Source organism: Eupeodes corollae, chromosome 2 (assembly GCF_945859685.1).
Source record: "Eupeodes corollae chromosome 2, idEupCoro1.1, whole genome shotgun sequence".
Classification (NCBI taxonomy): Eukaryota; Metazoa; Arthropoda; class Insecta; order Diptera; family Syrphidae; genus Eupeodes; species Eupeodes corollae.
Window position 1 is genome coordinate 7925801 of NC_079148.1, and position 21143 is coordinate 7946943.

Sequence of the window (21143 nt, forward strand, 5' to 3'; positions counted from 1 at the left end):
CTTTTGAAACAATCACTCGTCAATCAATTGATTGTTAATCATTTGAAACGTCATGAATCCTTTTGTATTCATTTTAAGTCTTTGATCGGAGAAATTATTATTGGAATTTTTTAAAGGCCTAATGTATAGTGATTGCAAATGTTCAAATTCCAATTCATAGCCTTTATCTTTAAAATGAAGTCATAAAACATGTCATTCAAAAAAGATTGTATTATTTGCAAGTGTTGGATTAGATTTTTGTGGATGAAAAGTAAACAAGTAGTGGGACCTTATGTTTTTATAGACTAAATTTATATAATTCTTCAAGACCGTTTTTGATTCTTCAACCAAAACAAAACAGCAATGATATTTATGTATTTTTTGATAAGATCAAAAAGAAATAACTACATACAGTGACTGCCATTAATATTCGGTTTTTGTTATTTTTTTTTTACTTCGACTTGGTGTTTAAAAATAAAATATATACAACTATTTCTTGCTTGTGAAAAAAGAATTTATTATTTCTTATTAAATGGTATAATTTTTGGTTACCAAACTAAAAGCTAAACAAAGACAAAAATAGAAAAAAAAACATAGTTCATTAATATTCGGTTTTTTCTAAAAACACAAATGCATCGTTAAGAAATTCATTTTTTAAGAAATGATTTAACATTTTGTCAGATAACCTTGATTGGATATGACTCCTTGAAGTCTTTGAGGCATGTTTTTTATAATTTTGGAAAGATATTCAACACTAATCTTGTTTCATTCTTCTTGGAGTCGAATTTTAAATCCACTTATTGAAGTAACGGGGTTTTCACTAACTCTTCGATCCAATTCATCCTACAAATTTTCAATGGGGTTTAAGTCTGGGGATTGCGCAGGCGTTTGGATAACTTTTGGACAGTTATAGAGTAGCCACTCTCTAACAACATGAGCCTTATGTTTCGGATCGTTGTCCTGGTAAAACTTGAAACTGCGCAAAACACCCATTCTCTCAGCACTTTGTCTCAAATTTTCTCTCAAAATTCTCAAATATTGTTCTTTATTCATAATGCCGTCGATGAAAACAAGATTCCCCATGACTTTTGCAGATATGCAACCCCAAACCATGACGTGCCCGCCGCCATGTTTGACAGTTTGTTTTAAATTTTTGCCCTTTAGCTCTTCGTTAGGTTTCCGGGAAACCATAACCCTCCTGTCTGAACCAAAGAGATTAAACTTACTCTCGTCGGCAAAAATAACATCGTCCCACCAACTTGCATCCTTGTTTTTATGCTCCTTCGCGAAGTTGACTCGAATTTTCCTATTGCGCATATTAATGAAGGGCTTCTTTCGGGCAACACGACCACCTTAGCCATATGCTTTGATGGTACGACGAATGGTTGATGCAGATATTTGCTTTTTGCATTCAATTCTGACTTCTTCAACTATTTTTGGGGCACGTAAACGAGGATTAGCTTTGATCTTTCATACTATAAGCCGTTCTTCTTTCGCCGTAAGTTTTTTTGGTTGGTCCAACTGCTTCTTTGGCTCGATTCTTCCTTCATTTTCGTATCTCCGGACTATATCCCCGACAGTGTTTGGCTTCATATTTAATAACTCTGCAATTTTCTTGTAAGTTTCACCTTTTTCGTGTTGAATAATCACAAGTTTTCTTGTTTCAAGACTCGAATTTTGTCCTTTACGACCCATGTTTTATTTATTGAATAATTCTATAATGTTTGACTTCTAATTACTTTACAAATGTACGCAGAAAACCTACAGACTAGTTTGGTTTAATTTTACATTAAAAAAAAACAAACCGTTAGTCTTAAGAAATGTCAAAACAAGCAGAGGAAGAAAAAACCGAATATTAATGGAGCGTTTACATTCAGCCTTTATGCGTTTACATCTAATAATCTTAGCGGAGGATGGTAAACGGGTCAATTGTAATTATATTGTCAATTTATAAATAAAATAAACAAATACTAAGATTTATAATAATGTTTATAAGTGGAAAATATGAAAAAAGAAATTGCATGATAAAAACCGAATATTAATGACACTCACTGTATGTAGCTTTTGATAAGATCAAAAAGAAATAACTACATACATAAATAGGAAAATAATTTTTGTTTATATATTATTTTAATAAATCGATTGATTCTGACACACAACTTAAGACAACAAAAAAAAAGCTCACTTATGAATTTTCTATCAGAAATAAATTTATTTTGGATTTTTGAACTGAAATAATTGTTTTTTTTTTTAGGATAAAACTTCGTACTGCCTCAATCGATAGATAAAAGACCTAAACTTTTGTATAAATTAATTTCAAAACAAACAAAACGTATTGAATAAAAAAGCTTTTTTTTATAAGGTTTAAATTTTTACTAACAGACACACGCTGTAATGGTACAGTTTGTTAATCAATTTAAAGCTTTCTCATAAATTATATTTTTTGTTTTGTTTTGTAGTGCGTAAATAAACAAAGAGGACGGTTTTCCGATTCGCGAATACGCGACGTACAATTGTCCATGCGCGAAACAGGGACACTCCAAGTTGATTCCGCAAACTTCTAAAGACTCCTTGCGATTTATTTATTGTCATCGCAAAGGCCAGACGTACTGGAAATTGTAAGCGTTTAAAATCGAATATTAAATCCGTTGGAATCATCGGTATTTGCGGGATCAAGACATCCTCTCCGTTGTATTTTCCTTTTATGATTGTTGCCTCAATGACGTTATTCATCACTTCATCAGCTTTTTTACAGCCAGTCTTGTTCCATTGCATAATCGAGGTTGATTAATGTTACGCAGCATGATGACAACTGATCCTACTTTTAACTGAAAATTTTGAGGTGATAATCCAGGCTATTCCGTCGGATAGTTGACTATGTCATCCTGGTTCATAGGGTCTTTGACGGAAGAAAATTCTGCTATCTATCAGATGGCATCCGATCCAATGCTATTTTGAACATATTTACTAAATTGTTATTCTGATGAAGAAACATTTGTAATTCTTGGACAATGGTTCTCTTCACTGTTGGATTATATATATGCAGCGTTGAACGGAAGGGGGTATCAACCCTGAAGGAGGTGAATGTGCTCATGAAACTCAACAACTTTCCCCAAAGAACATAGGTCGAAATTTGAAAAAAAAAAAAAATAAAATAAAAAGTTGGCCCTCCCTTACAAAACTGACTACCAGCTGATTGATTTATTATGGGAGGGTCGAATTTTTTGTTTTCATATTTCAACATATGTTCTTTGGGGAGACTTGGTGAGCATACAGCTCCTGCAGATGTCATTTGAGGCTACACAAAGTCGTATTGCGTGTCCCGTAAGGACACCTATTAGGGAGCGAATATGAAGTCTGCTTTGAGATAACAAGTCCTTTAGAGCGCTTTAGGTCCAGTGAAGGCCATATGAGTTTTGTGGCTGCGCATGTTAGTAAATTGTGTCATCTAGAGTTATTTTTTTTAGCAGAAGTTTACATGAAGCTATCGGTATACCTATCTTCTCCATTTAGGTGAAATAGGTATGACGGTTCCATTTTTAGCGAGTTCATCGGCTCTACAATTTCCTGTGATGTCTCTGTGGCCCGGCACCCAACAGAAGTGAATGTTAACTTGCTGCACCATCTCCATAAGAGACGATCGACAATCGAGGGCCGTTTGAGATTTGGTTGAGACACCGTCAAGAGATTTAACAGCAGCCTGACTGTCAGAGAAGATGCGGATTTTGATATCATGTTTTCTCTTAGCCAGCTGAGAACCTCTGATCGCTAAAATTGAGATGCTTAGATTAAGCTTTTCTGAGTACACACTACTACCAACTCCCTTATTTGTTTTGGATCCGTCTGTATAAAATTGAATGCTTTTGTCATCCAGGAATTTTGTGTCTTCCCATTCATCTATGGATGGAATGGATACCTCGACGTTTTTTTTTTCCAAATTGGGGTTTTTGGAATAGTGTAGTCTATGTACTTTTTTGGTACAGAACCAAAGAGGTTCAAAATGATGGAGTGCCCCACTGAGATGAGGCGTTGAGTCTTATAGCTGTACTCGGTGGCACTTGTTTGCTAAAGATGTCGAGGGCTTTCAGATGGATTAGAGTCTCTAACGCTGCTGGATGTGTGGTTGTCAATGCCTCGCTTATGCAGAGACATGCAGTGCGTTGGACTCTGCTTAGTTTGTCGTAGTATGTGACTTTCTCCAGTGCAGTCCACCATACTGCAACCCCGTACATAAGTATTTGTCGGATGACCGATGTGTATAGCCAATAGGTTATGCGAGGTTGAAACCCCCATTTGCTTCCTATGGCTTTCTTGCAAAGGAAAAGAGCTTTTTTAACTCTTTCCTGAATATTTGGTTCCTGACTTAATTTTTTGTCCAATATCAGACCAAGATATTTGGCTACATTGCTTAAAAATTAGTGTTACACCTTTTATTGAAGGAGGTACAATTACTGGGATTTAGTATTTCCGTTTAAAAAGAAGGAGGTCATCTAGTGAGCATATTGAGTGCGTTTTATAAAAAAAAATTAGGTGGCTCAACAGTCCATGAAGAACCAGGGCCTAGTGACTTACAACTCTCAACCATTCCTGTCTGCGAGTAATGTTGTCAGAAATGGTACATTTTATAGGGAGTCCAATAAACTTTACCTTCCATTTTTTCTTTGGATTTTTTTTGTTAAAATAAACAATAACACACAAATAACGTACTTTTCATATCTTTCCAGCAAAAAATAAAAACGAAGCGGTGATAAAATTGGAGCTATTTTTTTGTCAAGCAGTGAAACAGCGCAAAGAAGGAAAATATGAAAATAGGTACTTCAAAGACTTGATACACTTATTAATGTGCCATTTGTTTGTCTTTAGGTCAAAGCAATCCCTTCACTTAGAAACTGCATTCCTTTTTCAATTCTGGAAAACGTTTAGAGTGATTCAATCGAGGAAGCAGACAGACTTCTAGATTCAAATCAGTGGAATGCAAAAATAATACAAAATTAATATTTCTACTGAAATATGCACTTTACAATTTTTTCGTGAAGGTATTTTTGCACTTAAAACACATGAGAGCAATTTCATTAATTTTTTTAACATATCAAATACAATTTCCACCAAGACAAACCTCTTTCAATATTTACCATAGCCAACCTCACACATTCCACAAAAGTAGAAAAAAAAAATCTCATAAAGAGCCACCACCCGGTTTGGTGACATTCTCAAAAAACTTTTGGAAGAGATATATAGTTCTCATGGTGCGTGCGTGAAACTTATGTGAACACTGGATATGATTTTATTATTAAGTTAGTTGTTACTTGTTTCACCCTCTATCCGTCCGGCCGTTCGGTTCGTCTGTCTAACTGGCTGTTGCTTATTAAACCGTATAAACCAGTTGGTGGTCTATTTCAATAAGCGGAATAATGCTTGATGATCACGTTTACTCTGCTCACATGTAGTCTTGTTATTATTGTGTTTCTGTTATTCAGCCCAATGTCATATGTGATGGAGTAACAAGCTTTGTTTTGGCAAAGTGTCTTCTTAAATAGACGTTTGTATATCAAGATATGTTGGTTCAGAGAGGACGAATATACATACGAAGGTATATGAGATGCGTGTAACAGATTTGTGCGTAAATACAAGCATCTACATTTTCGACTTCTTAGAAATCCATATTTTGTTCTGAATGATGGAGGAAAAGTATAAGACCCCTGCAATGCAGAATCTTGAAGGTCAATTCCTTTTCTCATTTCTCAATAAATAATGGGGTGTTCTTCACGTTCAGTTCAGTACAGTTCAGGTTTTCATGAAAGTTATTGTAAAATATCTCACGTGTAAAACGTAAAATATCCGGCGGATATGACGTCAACGCCTTCCGCAATTCATTCAAGCAGAACATCTTTGACCCACAGAACCAGTTTTGACATTTTTGTTGTTGTCAGTTTTAAACGTAAGTGATATGATTCCATGATAGGTAGTAACTTATGTATTTATAAGCCCAAGGGGGAATCTCGTTTAAAATTCAGTTATTGTCATCTTCACATCATTCCTTGTGGTGTATCGATGATGACGACATTGTCTTTAGTGTTGTTGTAGTAGAGTATATACGAGTTGATGAGTAGGTATGATGTGGTTTTCGTGATCATTGTGGTAATTCATTTTATCATTGTTGCTATATAAATACCGGCCTTATATTAAAAAAAAAAGAAGCAATAAATTACTTATTGTCAGTGGTGGATTATCAAGCTGGACAAAACTAGGGTAATGCGCCCCTTCAATGGATGGAAGTTAGTAAAAAGTTATTAAGTTTGGTTATTTCAGTGCTCATTGGTCAGCAATTTTTCTTTGGGGGTTTCAAGAAATCGACTGTCAAATTTCATTTCCGATAGATTTTTATCATAAAACAACGTGCAGGGATCTGCTCAAAGATGACAATTTTGAACTCAAAACGGTTGAGGACCATCAATTGCATCATTGCGTTCCCAGCAATCGAGTGTTAATCAGTGTCTCCATGTATTGTAGATAGATAGATAGATAAATAGATTTATTGTTTATTTTCCAAATTTAAGTTTAAAAAAAGTATTATTCTATAATTTTAAGACATGACTATACAAGCCGTCTTCCAGAGTTTAACAAAATGTACATAATAAAGTATTGTAAGAGGTATGTTAAAAATTTTCTGCAATTAAAGCTCTTCTATATTTCGATGATGGTTGACAATAGTTGTGCAATTTTTTCCAGTCAGCGCCATTTTCATTTCTGGTTTCTCCAATTCTAGTTTCCCAAACAAATGAATCCTGGACTCCTTTAAGACAGGACATCTTCCCAGGGCGTGAAAAATGTTTTACCTTTTGCGCATATTATAAATAGTGCAGAAAATTTGCAAATCTTATCTGTAGGGTATAAGGTTAAGGTCCATAATTTCTGCTCTGGCCTTAAAAACAGTAGATATTGTGTGAGTTGAGTATTTTTCATTAAAATAGTTGTTTTCGCAAAGATTATGGTTTAAGCTGGCATATATTTCGCGAAGGGTTAAAATTAGTGCTTTTCCAATGCTTTTCGCTCGCATTTTTTAAACCTCCGCTTTAATTAAATTATCGAACTCTTAATTCCATTGATGGATATTATCCATAGTAATCCTTGAAGTCTGACCAGCGAACTCTGCGAGTGCTTTCCAATGTTCATAAAACAATATTTTCTTCTCTATCACGTAACTTGCTATTCGTTTGGTCAACCTCTCTCCGTCCAGTACCATAGTTTTCGCAATGAAGTTGAAATAAAGTCGCAATATTTCTATGAATAGTGGTGAGGCTTGTGGAAGCTTGAGCAGTTTTTCTACTGTATCGTATGATTTGTATCCCCACTTGAGCTAGATACAACTTTATTGATTTGGAAACTGCCTGGTATTTGATTCTCATCGATATACATATGTTTATATGCCAGACACTTATGGCTGATTTAGATGAAGAAAGCTTCTCCTGAAAGCGTTGTTCCATCTTCATGTTGTAGCAGATATTTATCCCCAATTATTTATATGACTTTACTGTTCCTAACTCCTGTCCATCAAAAAACCACTTCTCATTACTAGCGTAGCACACACCTCCTTTTCTAAACACTATCGTTTTAGATTTATTTATGTTTACATTCAGCTTCCATTCATCTCATTTTTTTCAGCTGATTAATCATTCGCTGTAAACGGTCTGGTGTGTCCGCAAGGAGCACCAAATCGATTGCATACATCAAAACTTTAATAAGGATTCTCCCAATTCTTACACCGCCACATAAATAATCGGAAATGTCGTCTATAAACATTATGAATGCTTGCGGACTTAAATTGCATACTTGATTCACACCTGGCTACCGTCCCAAACAGCGAAGTCGTTCGTTCATACAATTTTGGATGGAGCGGTACCAAATGCATGCTAAATGTTGATTGCCACACAAAAAAGATATAATATAATGGTGTTGAACTACTTAACTCTAGAAAGATAACCATATTTCATAGACCATAAGTGATACACATGATTTATACGTCAATTTGACGTAGGTTATCTTTCTAGGGTTAAAGACACCTCATTCCTTTACTCTACAGACCAGTCCCGCTCGGACTATAACACGTCACGTGTTTGCTAAACAGCATTTCGATTATTGGAAAGACGTCTGAAGAGAAATGGAAGAAATGTACAACTATTAAGCTCAAGCACTTTGAACAGGCTTGAAACCTGTGCCATAGCCAGGAAATTATGGCCCAAATTTGGCAAGATAAGAACCCGTTCGACTGTAAATCTCACCATAAAATCTCAACCATTACTTATGAGCAAAATAACGCCACAGCCTCATGGAATGCCACAGGAAAAAAATGCGGCTTGTTGACATAGACGTACAGTTGTGTTCTTAAAAATAGCAGTGCTCTCCAAATAAAACACAAATGCCTTCAATATCAATGTTGGAATTAGTACCACCTATCGAAAAACTTGTTAACTCCCACGATGAGGGATAAAGAAATCCTTTGTGACCAAGTTACAACCTTTATTATAATCCAAAATTATTCAATTCATCAGTTAACTTCTAATTAATTTTCGATATAACTTACAATAGTTTTTTTCGTTATTTTATTTTTTCTTGTACTTCAGTAGGTTTTATTCTAATTTGTTTTTTGATCAAACTTTTAAATATTTTGCCTTGAGCTTTCATTTCTTATAATTGTTGGTTAGTTGAGAGTAGACAAATGACAGAGCCAAATAGCCGGAAATTAACAATGGCGGCTTTTGACATTCAAGTACTTAAGGAAGTGTCTACATCTAGTACTATTTCTAACTTCTATTCTATTTAAACTTCTAATAACAAACTTAATAATAAAAAAAATTGAATGAATTTTTAACACTTTTTAATTATAAAATCAAAAGCACTGCTATTTTTATGAACACAACTGTATGCAAGGGGTACAGCGATGAGGCAGGAGACGAGGACATAAGTCCCTTCTATGTCACTGCCCAGCATTTTGTCACAAGATTAAAATTCTTAGGAATATACTTTTCGGTAGTCCTTGGAAAATTCAAAGATATTGCAGGAAACAGTCTCTTATGTTTTATCAAATTCTCTGAGAGGCTGGAAAATGACAACAGCTATAAACATAGGTTACACGCTCACTTTCCAAGAAAGTTATACAACTTTCAGTCTATCATAAGGGGTCTACATTGATCTTATTGTTGTTATAACTTAATCAAGGGCAGCTTATTAGCCTTAACTAAGTACTTTGAATAAATTTCCCTTTGCTGTCTTGAAAAAAAAAACATGATTTTCAGACTAAAACGACTGTGGATTAAAGCTTATAGATTTGATTAGATAAATTTTATTTACTTGCAATTATTTGTACAATTTCATTAACAATCTTTAAAGCATGATTTTGCCGTTTGCCTGATTGACAAAGTTTTAAAGTTTTATAATTAATTAAGTTCCAGTTGTGTTAACTAAAAAATTTCATCTCTAATTCTGCTTCTATAAATAAGTGCTATTTTGCAATATATAAGCATTTTAGACACATCTACTTCATTTAAGGAGCTAAAGTCTCGTTTTCTGCTAAAAAGGCTCTACCAAGTACATTTCTTCTAGTTCTCTCAGGACTTCCGACAAAATGAAAAATATCCTCTCGTTCAGCCATGTTGCAAATTTCACAAAACAGTGGAAGATCTTCGCGATGTGGAACGTGATTTATGTTAAGCAGTTCACCACTCCTCGGACAGTAGGAGTGAATTCAGTTTTGTTCTGTTACTTTAGGCCGTTGTATTCCTCCTCTGGAGGTTGGGCATAAGTTCTAAGGCCACAATTTCATCTCGTACCATTTCGCCACATTTAAATTGGCATATGATCTGAATAGTTTCTCTTTTGAACTACAAAATCAGTTATAAGTGAGCTCCATTCACCTCTTTCCAAGCTATAATCTAAAGGGTGATTTTTTTGAGGTTAGGATTTTCATGCATTAGTATTTGACAGATCACGCGGGATTTCAGACATGGTGTCAAAGAGAAAGATGCTCAGTATGCTTTGACATTTCATCATGAATAGACTTACTAACGAGCAACGCTTGCAAATCATTGAATTTTATTACCAAAATCAGTGTTCGGTTCGAAATGTGTTTCGCGCTTTACGTCCAATTTATGGTCTACAGCGATGAGGCTCATTTCTGGTTGAAGATCAACCAGAAGCCGTTCAAGAACTGCCCATGCATCCCGAAAAATGCACTGTTTGGTGTGGTTTGTAAGCTGGTGGAATCATTGGACCGTATTTTTTCAAAGATGCTGTTGGACGCAACGTTACGGTGAATGGCGATCGCTATCGTTCAATGCTAACAAACTTTTTGTTGCCAAAAATGGAAGAACTGAACTTGGTTGACATGTGGTTTCAACAAGATGGCGCTACATGCCACACAGCTCGCGATTCTATGGCCATTTTGAGGGAAAACTTCGGAGAACAATTCATCTCAAGGAATAGACCGGTAAGTTGGCCACCAAGATCATGCGATTTGACGCCTTTAGACTATTTTTTGTGGAGCTACGTCAAGTCTAAAGTCAATACAAATAAGCCAGCAACTATTCCAGCTTTGGAAGACAACATTTCCGAAGAAATTCGGGCTATTCCGGCCGAAATGCTCGAAAAAGTTACCCAAAATTAGACTTTCCGAATGAACCACCTAAGACGCAGCCGCGGTCAACATTTAAATGAAATTATCTTCAAAAAGTAAATGTCATGGACCAATCTAACGTTTCAAATATAGAATCGATGAGATTTTGCAAATTTTATGCGTTTTTTTTTTTTTTTTAAAGTTCTCAAGCTCTTAAAAAATCACCGTTTATAACAGAGCTACCCTGTTTCCCAACAAATGTGAATTCACCTTGGTTGTCTCCCTCACTGGTACCGTTTTTGTTCCGGAGCCCGAAAGAATTTCATAGATCCAACAACTTTGGACCGCTTCCATTCTTCGTTGCATCTTTCGTTCTTCTACTGATACCAAGTTTATATACAACAAACAATTGGCAAGTTTCGGTGGGTCCGTGCTTCCAAGATATCTTGATGTTTCTTTGTTTAAACTACTTTAAATTCCTATTTTTAAAGATTATCGTTTTTTCTTTCAGATCACTAAATGTGCTTTCTTCAGTCTTATATCAAAGTGTTTAAAAGACAACCTTTAGGCGCATAAACGATCATAAATCCGCCCTTGTGGTGTTTCACTTGCTTGCTACGAGTTGAAATTCCATACCTTTCAGTCGTGATGCAATGAAGATTGTTTTCATTACAATTGCTTTGAAACCCCTCGTCCCGTTCCTCCCAACATCCATAATCTTATTCAAGCTTTTCTTTCGAGTGTTTTAATATTTTTTAATGACAATTGACAACTGAATTAACTATTCCAAACATGAAGAAAAAATGGTTTTCTGCTATTGTTGTAATGATTTAATGTTGAGACAGTTTTTATTTTTGTAAGCTTCATATTGAATGGAAAGATAAGATTAATATAGCAGACCAAAAATGTTGTCAGCAATATTTTGAATAACTTAAGTATATTTCGATTATGACTACACAACCAACAACTCTGATAAAATTAATTTTATTAAATATTTAAATTTATGCGTGGTCAGTTTTTGTGAGTTTCTGTTTGTTTGATGTTTATGTTTTCTTCAGTGTTGAGTGTAATTTGTTTGTTCACACGCAACAACTTTGTTTAAGGGAGAGAGAGAGAGAGAGAGAAAGAAGAGTAATGGGAGAAAGTATTGTCATTATGAATACTTTACCTACTTAACATTAAAAAACGCTTGGAAAAAGTGTTTAAATTAAGTTTTGTGGATGAAACCTTTGAGTGAGTCGTGTGTGGTTTTGAGGTAATTTTGCAAAATTAATTTCTTCTGCCACAATTAAGATGTTTTTGTTCGTTGTTAAACAAGCATACGAAATGCAGCATTTGCAAATAAAATAAAGAAACCGCTCATTAAAAAAAAAAAACGAAGAAAAATGTTTATTTAAAAGAGTTTACTGTTTTATTATTTTTGAATGTTGGGAACGTGGGAAAAATTGTATTTCGGCGCACGACAACGGTATATCCATTTTGAAAACCTTTCTTGATTCTAAATTTTTGGTGTGGATTCGAAGTTTTTAGAGATATAAATGGTCACTTCACGAAAGAGCATAGTTTTTGACGAAACAAAACTTGTTCTTTAAATCTTGCCTCTTAGGCGAAGCTTTGAAAATTACATATTTTAAATGTACCAAATAGATTAGATTAGATTAGATTAGATGTTGGTTTTATTATTTTTTCAATGATTAAATTCCTAATTTACAAAAACAAAAAAGCATGGCATCTTGCTGTCTGCCTAGTTGACAAAACATGAAAATTTCACATAATATGAAATTTTTTTTTTTTTTGCGCAATAATTCGTATGTATTTTTGCAATATATATTTATAAAAAAAAAAAAAAAAAAATTAGTTTATCTTAGAAGCTTTCATTTATGATTTTGTTTCTGTAGAGAAGAGATAGCCTGCAGTATTTGTATAATTTTTGTATATCCATATTGTTAAGCAGTTGTATAATTTGGCTTTGTGTCAACATGTCACTTCCGAATACATCCCTTCTGATTTCTCTTAAGATCGGACATTTACCCATAAAGTGAAAATTATCTTCTCTTTCACCTAAGTTGCACAAAGAGCACACAATGGGTAAATCATGTAAATCATCTATGAGGTATGTAGTTCAGTGGCATAAGTTCGCTCCGCAGTTTTACCATCATTGAAATCTCGGCTGTACTATTGTCATCCCTAAAATAATTTTTCTCCTCCAGGTTATGATTCAATTGGCTATATAGTTGTCTGTAGATAGATCCTGTGGCATCATTTAAATATTTATCACGATGTTTTAAGTCCACTGCAGCAATGAGTTGATGAAGCGAAGTTTCTAATTCTTCACTGCACAGGTTTAAGACTATCCCACATTCTGAAGCAAGTTCCAACCAATCAGCGCACCAACTTGTCTTTGTCCTTATGACTTCAAGAGCTACTATTTTAGGTAGTCGATTATCATCCATCTTCAAGACTTTCGTGACATAATCCACTTGCATTTTTAATGTTCGAATGAACAATGGCGAGATTCCTGTTTCTAACATGATAACGTAGTTAGGTGTGCTACGCGGAAGCTGGAAGATTCTTTTGCAGTAGTATCGTAGAAGATTTTCCACCGTATCGTACTGCCTTGTACCCCATGTCTGAGCTGCGTAGAAAAGGATTGATGCTGATATCGCTTCAAATAATTTGAATTTACTGCTGTGTGCTATACTTTTGTTATGAAAGCATCTATTCCATGTAGCACTGATTGCACATTTTGCCTTCATTAATTTTTCCTTCAGATGTTTTTCCATACTCAGGTTTTGCGTGAAAATAACTCCTAGATATTTGAATTCCGTTACAACCTCTATATTTTCTCCATTATAATGCCATTTTTCGTTTGCACATTTGCGGCCTCTTCCACTTTTGAATATTAAAATCTTGGATTTGTCAAGGTTAACTATCAGATTCCAAACCCGACAGTATTCGAATAATCGGTTAATCATCAACTGCAATGATTCAGAAGAGGCTGCCAGCAGAACAATATCGTCTGCAAACATCAATAGTTTTATTATCATCCCCGCGTACTCTACTCCACATAACAGAATGTCAACCAGATCATCAATGAACATGGCGAACATGCTTGGGCTCAATGTACAACCTTGCCTGACTCCCGATTGTGTTTTGAATTCTTCCGAAAGCGCTTCACCATTCCATACTTTACTTGTTGTGCCGTCGTAGAGATTCTGTATGACTCTTCCAAACTTGCATGACATACCTTTACTATATAGCTTATAAAATAGAGCCTTTCTATCGATCATATCGAAAGCAGCTCTAAAATCGACGAAGAAGGCATATAGCTTCTTTTTCTTGCGAAGGAATGTTTCAGCCATACATCTAAGGGTAAAAATATGATCGATCGTTGAATATCCACTTCTAAATCCTGCCTGGTACTCCTGCAGTAGTTTGTCGCTATCAATCCATTCGTTGAATCGTTTCTGTAGTATTAGTGTAAATATCTTGTATGAAGCATTTAGGAACGATATACCTCTGTAATTAGCTGGTTCGGCCATGTTTCCTTTCTTGTGAATCGGAAAAATAATCGATTCTTTGAATTCATTTGGTATAGTCCCGGTTTCCATGATATTGTTAAATATGAAAGTTAGCCTTGTGAGTAGTTCTGGTGTCCCATACTTATAAAATTCAGCTGATATGCCATTCGAACCTGCAGCTTTTCCATCTTTAAGCTTCGTTACAGCTGATATTACTTCTTGGTAACTAATTGTAGCATCAAGAACACCACATTCATAGGCTGGTATAGCGTATTCCACCGAAGGAGTCTCATGTACTGGATTCAACAGTTTCTCAAAGTGAGCTGCCAGAAGGTTTGGACTCAAGTTCTTTTGGATTGAAAATCGTTTGCCATTCAGCTGTCTTGCCAAGTTCCAAAAATCTTTTGAGTTTTTGCATAGCGCTAATCGTCTTGATTCAGCTTCGTAGAAAACAGCCTTTTTTTTATTACATATTTCTTTGTACGCCTTATTAGCCATTAAATACTGGTGTCTGAAATAGTCCTCATTTGAGGTCCTATACGCTCTTAACCAGCCAAACGATAATTTTCTGTATTTTTTACAGTCGGCATCATACCATGGTGCCGAAGAGTTTCGCTGAGTGTTGGTGTTAACTGTGTAGTAAAATGCTTTGATTATCTCTTCTATCTGAGGTAAATCGTAAGTTCTTTGGCATATCAGTGCATTATTTAATCTCAATTGATACTCTGACTTGTGTTTCGATTTCCATTTTATTTTCGGTAAGGTATTCATAATTCTCGATTCCTTTGCTTCTCTGGTATTAAGTTTAAATTTTACGGCGATTGGAAAGTGGTCAGAGTAAGGTACATTATAGATTTCCAAATCAACAATCAGTTCATTCCATTCACTACCTACCAAACTATAATCAATCACCGAGCTACCTTGTCCTCCAACAAAAGTAAATTCTCCGTTCGTATCCGATAGATAGCATAGTTCAATAAGCTTCAGTCCTCTTGCATTAACAATAATGTCCTTCGAATTTCGTTCAATTCCCAGGATCTCATTTTCATTTCCCGCTTGTCTTCCTGTCCTCGCATTCATATCAGCCACCACCAGCAAGTTAGATGTTTTACCTCGAGTTATTACACCTTCTAGTTGTTCAAAATCTGTATTCCATTGATTGCAGTTGATATAAGTCGGCAGGATTCGGAAACATTTTTCTTTGTAAAACAGTTCAACAAAAATAACGCCTTCGTATACTTTAAATTCGCAACACATATTTTTAAGATTTTTTTTTAATCCGAAGAAGCAACCTCCACTAGCTCTTCCCCTTGATTGTGTTCTAACAGCTGGAACTAATTTAAATTCAAAATTCCTAAATTTACTTTCAAAATTCGTAAAATTATTTTCCATAATAAATGTCTCATATAAAAAAACAAAATCAAATTGATTAACAAATTCATAAAAATCTACAAACAAAGTCTTATTGGTTAATCCTGCAACATTATAAGAAAGTATTGTATAATTAAAAGATTCTAAACAATTTTCATTTTTTCTAATTTTAATTAAACTATTTTTATGGCAGACGGCATTACAATCAAACATGTCTCGTGTGAACACCACTTGAAGTTTGAGAAGCTCTGGTGTTGTCTTCTGTTGACTTCTCATTATTCCAGTCTTCCAGCGCTGTCAGATCAAATGTGTCACCAACCAGCTGTTTAAGTGTAAACAAACCATCTTCTGCGTCCGAAATTATTTTGCCACTTTTATCGAAAAAAAAATTGTTTTCATCAATCAAAAGGGTTTCTCCTTTAATTTGGCACTTAATGCCCCTATTATTTGAAGTGATGTTTCTTCTCAGATTGTTTAATCTTTTTCTTCGTTCTCTCGCCGCTGCTGGATAGTCCTTGTGAATTGTTGTGCCGGTGTTTTGTAGCTTATTCTTTGCTCGAAGAATCCGAAAAACATCTTCTCTGTTCGCCATTTCAACAATTACATTTGTCGCTGATCTTCCGATTTGTTTGCTGTAGTTATTTTATCCGAGTTGTTTGTTTGCAATAAATCAAGACAGATTTCTTTCGCTTTCTCTACTGCGTTTTGGCTATTAGTAGGGTGCAAATGAACGACAACATTCTTTTCGTTTGATTTTTTTTCAAGCAACTCCACTTGTTTCTCCAACAAAACACATCGGGACTCCATTTTGTTCAGTTGAGTCTTTAGTTCAGCGTTGCTTTGTTTCAATATAGAAATTTCAGCACTTATTCCTTCAATGTCGGATTTAGTCGCTACGTCTTTCAGCTTTATATCCAACAAATTACCCAAAGAATTTTGCAGCATTTTGTCTAATTCGCTGATCGCCATATTGCCAACTGGGTTTATGTTTACCTTTGAATTAGATGCTTTAGGCGGTGTCATTTCCATATATGTTCTTTTTGCTGGATAATGTACCAAATATATTTTTGGAAATAATGTCCTTAGCACTTGGCAACAAATATAGTTTCTTAATTTTTTTTATTAAAAATTAATATTGGCGATCAAAATTTTGGAGTCCCTTAGTTACAGTCTTCATAAAATATTGCCAAAAAAAAAAAAATTGGCAAAACTTGATTAAAACTTTAAATTAACCAAATATTTCGACAAATAATATGGTAATTTTTGTCGTTAAGAATTATAGCTATCATTGAAATCGATCCGAAAAATTTTTTGAATCGACATTTGATGGTGTTTGCCTTTGATTAGAAATGAAAATTAAATACCGATCGTACGGAAATCACACAAAGAATTTTTTTTTGAGAAAACAAAGTTAAGTTGCACATTTATTTTTCTCTAAAAATGTATTTTTCCATTTTCCGGACGGAAATTCATTTTCCTGAACAGCCGATACTTTTATGTTTAAAAGTGAAACAAATCGTTCCACTGATTTGTGTTCCAATGGCTGCGTTCAATTTCAGACAGATAGGATATCCGGATAAGTTATTGTTAGTGTATTACGTGTAAAATAACAGCTGATATGTCAAAAAAGGAATCCAAAGGTATCCAAGAATTTCTGGGGTAAGTAGGTATCTAACAGAACAGCTGATTCAACACATGGTTGAATTTAAAGAAACTTGAAAATTGATTTCAGCTTTTTGTATTTGTTGGTAAACAAAAAGACAAAATGTTAGTTGAAGTTGCAACTTCTGCTCATTCGGAAATGAGATCGAAATCTTCATAATAGTCCTACGAATCAGTCGAATTAAATGTTTTATCTTAGAATAATTTTGACTTCGAAGCTTAAATGTTTCTCTGCTTTTTGTGAACAGCTGAAATTTGTTTTTATTTTTTGACAGCTATCCAACTCGTTCAACAAGGTATCTAAAAATCCATATCCAAGACACCCTAACCAACACAAGATTGAACGCAGCCAATGTCACACAATTCCAATGCCAGATTTCTGTCAGTAAATTTTTGTCTGTGTTTTTCAATCAGGAATTTTTGTTCAATGACAGAAAATATTAATGGTAGCTATAAAGGACCTGTCAAAAAATTTCAATGTTTGTTTTCAATGATGAAAACCAAGGATAGCTATAACTGGCGCCTTAAATTATATTTGAAATTTAGTGCAAAAATCCTTATTTAAATTTAAATATTTTTCTTCTAGAGCTAATCAGCACCACCATCTCAGTTACAATTCGCCAAAGATACGTTTTGTAAAAAGGATTATGTCTACTTTTGACAGAATAGCAGACATAAGCTGTGTTCCTTTGAAATTATAGCTCCATTGATATTACAGTATATTTGGTTTCGATATCCTGCTAAAACTCTATCAAAAGGGCATGTTAGTATGTCAATATTTACTACCATCAATAACAAAAAGTTGGCATAGTATTATGCTGTCACCTATAAGTTAAATTATCGGTTTCATGATCTTGGGTTTTATCACTTTTCACATTGAGCGACGAAAAACCATTTTTCAATCTATTCCAATTAAAATAATTATTAATTATCACATGGTTAGGTTAGGTTAAAGTGGCTGTCCAAGATGGAAACGGACACACTTAGGCCAGTTTAATGGCCTATTGTGATACCACATGAATCTTGAGGCTTCCTCCTATGCTCAATGGAACCAGTTTAAGTCCCTTAAGAAACGTGAGAGGCTGATTATGCTGATATGATTTAGATCGTAAAAGAAGGATTCTCCTAGGTATTTCTTGTGTTTTCGAGCCAGAGCAGAATATTTGTACAGAGATGATGAAGAATTGTGTCCCCCTCTTCCTCGTCCCTACAGCTTCTGCAAAAGTCATTTGAGAATACGCCTAATCGCGTGGAGTGCTTTAATATTAGCCTTTTCCCGGTTATGAAACGTACATATTATCGAGCTTATATGCGATCTGCTTAGAGATAGCAGGCACCTTCAACGTTTTAACGTTTGATCTGCCTTGCAGTTATCTGGAATGTCTCTATGGCCCGGCATCCAGCAAAGGTGAAAATTAAACTGTTGTGCCATCTCCACTAGAAATGATCGACAATTATGGACTGTTATAGATTTGTAGAGACAGAGTCCAAGGATTTGATAGCAGCCTGACTACCTGAGAAAAAATACGGATATCAGATGTTGATATCATGTTTTTTTTAAGCCAGGACAAGGACTTTACTTCTCAATTGCCTTCTAATTCCAAAGAAGCAGCGATTTACAAGAGTTATTCTTCGTTTGATTTTAGCGCTAGTGTCGTTGTCTGTGTTAATAGCGGTGCCTAGGTACACAAAGTCCTTAACTACTTCAAAGTTATAGCTGTCCATGGTGACGTTTTGTCCAAGACGTAGTTGTTCAGTGTCCTTTTTTGATGACAGCATATACTTGGTCTTGCCCTCATTGACCATTAAACCCATCTTCGCTTCCGTCGCAATGTTCAAAAACGCTCACTGACATCACGCTCTGATCTTCCAATTATGTCAATATCATCTGCGTATCCAAGTAATTGGATAGACCTTTGGAAGATTGTGGCTCTCGTGTTGACGGTTGAATTTTGCACAATTCTTTCCAGAACGATATTGAAGAAGTCGCATGACAGTGCATCGCCTTGTCTAAAACCTTTTTTGACATCAAATGCATCGGTTAGATCTTTTCTACCTTGATAGACCTCACTTCGTCGAGGTCGGGTAGGTTGAGTGGTTCTCTTTCCCTTACAGCAGAGTTTCGGTTCGTCATCGCCGTTATATAATTTGGAGAAGTGGTCCTTCCATATTCTATTATAATTGATCTATCGCTTATAGTTATTTTTCGACGTGATGGTCAGCAATTTTGTTTTCACTCAGTTTTTACTCAAATGAGCCTTTCAGTTTTGGCTTAAAACCGTAGCACAGTGGGTCCTCTCCATATAAAACAGTGCTCAAAATACAGTTTTTAATTTTTTGGAATAAAAATAAAATAAAAGTTCCAGATCAATATTAACGGTGTAACACACGTCATACGTAAGAATCACCTTCTCTCTTGGTCTGGCGGCCAAGTTACGGTACTTCAAAGTCGACACTTTTTAATTGTTTTTGATTCACATATGCAGTGTCTTGATCTAGTGGTTGAAGTTTTTATTTTTAAAAGTTAAATTGTTAAGTTTAAAAAAAATTAAATATATGTCGATTGATGATGAAGGTATGTAGATTCCAAATTATATTTTTTATTATTAAAAGTGTTTTTATGTATATAAAGTACATCAACGAAAAAGGCTTTTACTCGGAAACAATACTATTTTTAGAACGGTTTTTTTTTTTAATTTGCGCAGAGAACTTTTAAATCTAATGATACAGACTGAAAGACCAAACTCTCTTTATTAAAAATACGAAGAGAGAAGTGAGAGCTTGGTGCGCGTGTTGAAAGTAAAGTGGTTTGAGTTAGAGACTCAGTAAGCTTATAGTAAAAGCATCGACATAAATTGTGGGTAATAGAGGTACAGCCAAAAAGCTAAGTACGTGGGCTTAAAGGTTTTTGTGTCGTGGTATCGAATACAAAAGTTTCGTACTTTTTGTATAGCTCAAGATGGGAGGGGTAGGTTTTGTTTAAAATTAGCGATTTTTCTGATTTTTTTTCTCAGGTGTGTAACCGCTTGTAATGATGTAGATATTTAATAAGAAAAATGGTGCTCCGTAATTTTTCCAAAGTTCCAATACCTTAATCTCAATGATCCAATTATTACAACTCAAAATAAAAGCTTATTAAGCGAACCCCATCGGCGAAAAATAAAAAAAAAATCTTCGAACGAAGAGGTTCGGTTAAAAATCATATTTTTTCAGTTCTATTAATCAGATGGTCAAAGTTAAGCTTTTGTTACTTAGGATAAATAAGGGTACGTTTTTATCAAACATTTAATGGTTTTCATGGTTAAGCTTTCCTTAAAGAAAAAAGTCATAAAACAATGAACAAATTATGAGCAATTTCTAAAATAATGAACATTTTTATGTTTTCCGAGGCACAATAATTCATAATGAACATTTTCTTCAAATAATGAACTGTTCATTATACCAATGAACGGATGGTCACCGTAACTATATCCCTCCCTAGTATTACATGAACACAAGTGTTCATAAAATCGTTACCCATGGAAGTGAAATAATAACCCATGCTCTACTTCCAAACGGACAGTTAAGTAAAGAAGCTTATGATGCTAGGAACAAAGATTTCAAAGTATATCGGGAACAATTAAGCAGGAAAACATCACGTCATCAAGGATATTATGACGGATGTTTTTAATAGATTGCTTATCTCTTCTGATCCCCTAAAAACTTATACACGCGCAATGCCAGTGATCTACCGGAAAATTCATTGAAATGTTAATTGAAAAACCATTCATTTCTTAAAGGTAAAATACTCAAAAACTTTAGAAATTGTTGTGAATACTTTTTTATTTTAACATATTATTTACTAAATTTAATAGCTATAGCAGTGAGTATCAATATTTAACAGTAGTGGTGATTTAAAATAAGATACTGATTTTTGAGCACTGCTTAGTATGAAGGGTACCCACTGTGCGTAGGTCCCCTTCATCTCTGACAACATTATTCGCACACAGAAATGGTTGAAA

The 21143-nt window shown here is 34.7% G+C and overlaps 1 protein-coding gene across 7 annotated transcripts in view; it reads left to right on the forward strand.

Moving 5' to 3' along the window:
* Positions 1-21143, forward strand: part of LOC129944212 (TATA box-binding protein-like 1) — a 104513-nt gene that overhangs the window by 40770 nt on the left and 42600 nt on the right. For 4 of the 7 annotated variants that reach the window (XM_056053500.1, XM_056053501.1, XM_056053503.1 and 1 more), the window contains one exon: positions 4704-4791. The exons of the other annotated variants lie outside the window; for them this stretch is intronic. The gene's annotated coding sequence lies outside the window, so the exon portion shown is untranslated. The remainder of the gene's footprint in view (positions 1-4703; positions 4792-21143) is intronic. 7 annotated transcript variants of the gene reach the window in all.